The sequence below is a fragment of the Pygoscelis adeliae genome, unplaced genomic scaffold (genome assembly GCF_000699105.1).
Source record: "Pygoscelis adeliae isolate BGI_AS28 unplaced genomic scaffold, ASM69910v1 Scaffold27, whole genome shotgun sequence".
Lineage (NCBI taxonomy): Eukaryota > Metazoa > Chordata > Aves > Sphenisciformes > Spheniscidae > Pygoscelis > Pygoscelis adeliae.
In genome coordinates, this window is record NW_008825410.1 from 4,581,752 (window position 1) to 4,586,404 (window position 4,653).

At 41.0% G+C, this 4,653-nt stretch overlaps 1 protein-coding gene across 1 annotated transcript in view; it reads right to left on the minus strand.

The window, feature by feature from the left end:
* The window catches only part of ADAM22 (ADAM metallopeptidase domain 22), a 123,101-nt gene that overhangs the window by 116,966 nt on the left and 1,482 nt on the right, over positions 1-4,653 (minus strand). The gene's annotated exons all lie outside the window — the stretch shown is intronic.

The following is a 4,653-nucleotide window of genomic DNA, read 5'->3' on the forward strand; positions in this document are numbered from 1 at the left end:
GCACCCAGCAGCACAACCCAGCAGGTCACGTCACATCACATGGAGCCCCTCAACCACACGCCCATCCTGCAGGTGACCAGGAGGATGGCGAGACTCACGGGGGCAACGTGGGGAAAAGACTTACCAGAAATTATAATAGTCAGGAACAGTGTAACTGCATTTTTTAAACTATGTCAGGAAGCTAATCCTTTTGAATTCCACACAGCCAAATGTTTACAATTTAGAGCAAATTTAGGACCATGTTTTTCATTTACAGCTTACATGACACATTGGTATTAGTGCTGGAGACCATTTGCCACGAGAAATTACAGGCAAGGTTTCAGCAGTTTGTCTCATGAAAAAGCTGGCACTTGTCTGCCAAGCTGCCTTTTATTTTGCTTCTGTTTTCAGGCTTTTATGATGAAGTTTACGATCTGATTCAGTAAGGTTTGCAAAACTCTAGTTAAAAGACATTCCTAATAAACATTCTCCACAAGGCATGAGGAATGTCTGTATCCTTCTCAGCAGAAGCTGCAAAAACCATTCAGTGGCAAGCCAAAATAATTGATTCCTGGAGTGCCAGGAACCTTCCAGTATCACTAACCAGAAATAATTTAAATTAAGACTGAAATAGACAAAATACCTATCAATATTTTCTGAAGAAGCTTCTTTGGTTTTGCCTACCTTTTGACAAACTAAGAGAAAAGGGCATTCGTTTTCCACATAGAGAATAGAGTGATTGTAGAGTTTATAAAAATTGCCTCATTTGAAATCTTTCAACCTTCTGAATGTCGTTGATCATCGTGACCATCGATTTATACACAGTGTTGGTACTCCTCTGGGACACAGTCAAGTGCTCGATGGCAACAGAAGATGTGCGAGCTTCCTAAAAACGGTAGGGTTTCTGAACACATGTCGCCCAGCCTACTACTTCTTTATAGATTATTCTCCACACATGGACCACAGGAATTAAATTTGTGTTGCAAGAAGAGAAAGCAGGTGGCGATTATGCTCTATCCTAGTGACCGAGTCTCAGCTGGAAGGACACAGCAGTCCTGAAATGCTGAATGTAAGCTTGAAATCCTTAGTTATGCTCATGACTCTTCAAAGCATTTCCCTATCACCACAAACCAGAGGATCTCATGGTATGGATGTGTTCACTTTTACAAAAAAAGACATGATTGGGGAGGGCTCTTCTCCTTGTAGCACGAGGAGCTGGAGCATGTGCAGGTGGCCAGACGCTCCAGGGAGCCTTCTGAAGGCCACAAGTCCCCTCGGCAGAGCACGTGGTGTGCACGCTGCACCTCATAAGTGGCGACAACTCAGACTCAGACTCTAGAAACCCTCTCTGCCTGTCTCCGTGACAGGAGACACCAGAGCTCTTGTATGAAGGATGATGCTGCAGCAAGGAAGGACCATGATCATCTTTCTTGCCTGTCGTGGTTACCACGAAGTGAACCTAGGGTGGTCACCCTGTGCCAGGGCCTGTCCACACTCCAGACAAGCACAGATACTGCAGTTTTTCTGATTAACAAACTTGTAGCGTCTGTTTCCCAATCCAGCCCCGTGACCACAGCTTGCTTTGGCCCATTCTGCCATTAGGTCTCTGCTACTTCACAAGCAGATGGACATGCCCTGGCCCAGGTCCCCTCAGACAGATCCACATGGTACGCAGGACCAAAAGGGCCTCAAAGAGGCTTTTGGAGACAAGCCCCATTTCCTAGTGAGCTCTGCTGTTTAATCGTGTAATTACAACCCAAGATGAGAGTGTAAATGGTCACATGGCTACATTTAAGAGAAATATTCTGCATGAAAAAAGAAATAGCCATTTGCTGAACCACAGATGCTATCACAGTATTAAAAACTTCAAGGGGAAGGAATTAAAAAATGAAATAAATAAGCACACTTAATTGCGATGCAACTCCTGCACAGTTCTGGGTCGATGGCCAGAGCTGGACGCGTGCTGAAGGAGGGAAGGCTGCGAGCAGCACCCGCCTGCGCGGCCCGGTGGTCAGGCCCCAGGTTTGCTAATGCTGAAGGCGGCATCAACTAAGGTGGCCACAGAAAACAGCTCCATTAGATGCAGTACTGAACGCGTAAGGATACTGAGGCAATGGATTCATAAACACACCGATGCAACTAATGCATCCCTAACCTTTGCCTATGGTATTGAACCTTTTAAAAATACAGCTGATTCAGTCTGAAAGCTCATTTGTAAGTACTTCAGGCAGTTGAACAGGCAAAATAAGTTAAAGAAGAAACACTGTATCTTAAAAAAAGCTTGTTGTAGAGACACTATGGCAACTCGGGAAAAAGGGAAGAGAAAGAATGGTGATGTATGAGGAGAAAATACCACCACTGGAAAAAAGGAAACTACATTGTAATTGTATCAGCTCTTTTTTTTTTTTTTTTAAGTATCATTCAAGGTAATGTTTCAGTGTATCTCACATCTGCATTTAATGTGAACATCACATTCAAAACTGGTTGAGATCCAAAATGAGCAAGAAGAAAGTATGCAGATTTCAATGCTAAACTGCCACGCTGTAATGCCAGCTAGAAAATTATCTTTCCTTCCTCTCACTTGCATCCAGGACTGGCAGAACATCCCATCCCAGGCCTCAGTTCTCCTCATGTCTGAAAAGTCAGCGTAAGCTCTGCTTTTTGATCTCCCTGCCCACCTCCTGTATCTTCCCAGCTTGTTTCTTCGCAGAGATCAGCCTTTGGTGACCGGCCACTGTTGTGAGAGGTGGCAGAGGAAGGGACTAGGAAAGGAAAATTCCTTCAACTAAGACCCAGATTCAATAGTAGCATCTCCTTTGGCGAACTGAAGAGATAAAACAGAGGGTGTAAGACAATGGGGGAAGAGAGACAAGTAGGAGACCACAAACATTTCTGCCAGCCTCAACTGTTGGTGTACAAAAAGTTGTCAAGAAAAAGGTTGAGAGAAAAACGAGAAAGTTGTGTGGCATCTATCACGATGGCAGAGGGGACAATTATTCCTGATGGAAAAAGAAAAGAAAGAAATGTGTGACTCTTCGGAGAACAAAGTAAGAAAAGAGATGGAAAATACACAAACACAACAGAATATGAAATACAAATGGGTACATAACAGGGGGATGTATAACAAAGCACAGGCAAATGCAGCAGAGGAAGCAGAGCAACTGATTGTCAGATAAAAAGATGGATTTGAAAAGAATAGAGAAAATAATGCCCACAAAGAAAGCAGCAAACAAAGAAAATCTATTTACAGACAGACATTAGGGAGCAGGGATATATTTTAGTTTCTGGGTTTTTTAAAGCTCTCTGTTTGCTACTATAGTTTTAATTTTGAACTTTTTTCCTCCATAAATTGGGGAACCATACGGAAGAATGCACACTTTCACTGTGACTGCCCACCACTGACACTGGAACTAGAGATGATGCTCAGATATATTCAGATGTACGAGCCATACGCACCAACCTTTAAACAACAGGGAGGCTGCAAGAAAGGAGACTGACAAAGGCAGGGAGAGTCCATACTTTCTGACAACCTATGTATTTTAAGATATTTTTTCCCCTCTCTGTCCCCCATACTTCCTTTAACATTCCTCAAATGTACATTATGCATAAGAGCTAATTTTACCACAGAGGCCTGCTTCAGCATGCTTTTGATATTAGCAGAGGTTCAGTTATAAATACTAAGCTGATATTTTTTCCAGAGGAATCTTGAACCTTGCTCCTTTCAAGCATTCAACTACTTTTCAATTATAAAGCTACTGTGGGCTAAATTTGCAAGCCACTCCTCAGAAAAATCAGTGCCTTTCTCTCAGGAACCTTAGAAAATGCATACAGAATATAATACAGAGAGTAAGAATTAGAAGAGAATAAAAATATATGTCTTCTGAATAGAACAGATTTGTTCACAGGAATAATAATTAAAAATACATTTTAAATGTTGCTCCAGTATACTTGGCCCTCTTTTTATTTGATGATCTGCAAATGCTATTTCAGAAGCAGTTTAAATGTTGATTTAAATATCGTTATAGAAGCCAAACATCTTAATTTCCTTGCAGCCTTCTTGTTTTCATTTTGCACAATTTCTGATAGGACTTTTTTCACATTATAAAAAGCATAGCTCCTCAGGAAAAGTTCATATTTAAGTTGGATTCCAGCACTCTTAAGAACAGTAAGGACACATTTTGACAGTCTTACTGATACAAATACTGGCCTAATATCATTAAAGACAACAGAAGAATGACATCAAAACAGGATCCAGCTCAAAACAAATTAAATTTTAAACGTGTTTGTGTGTCTGTGGTTATGTGCATAGGTACATGTGCGTAAACAAAAAATCCACCTACAGAGAACCGTTGCAGTTCATAAAATCACATCCTTAACTTGTCTTTTCATATACCATTAGTAAATGTGTTTACTTTTATTAAGATGACCTGAAATTCATACTACAAGGAAAATCCTGACCTTTCAGAAACTAACTGTGACCACACCATTAATCTGCCACCCTAAATAAAATCAGGTTTGTGCGACCTACTCTCAGTAAGGTATAAATATGTATATAAAACTGCTGTTTCCAACAAACACTTCAATGTTGTGGACTTGGTGATTTTAAGCAGGAAATTCTTCCTCTAGAATTCTTTTAAAATGCATTTGTTATAAAATCATACTTCTAAGTCACCC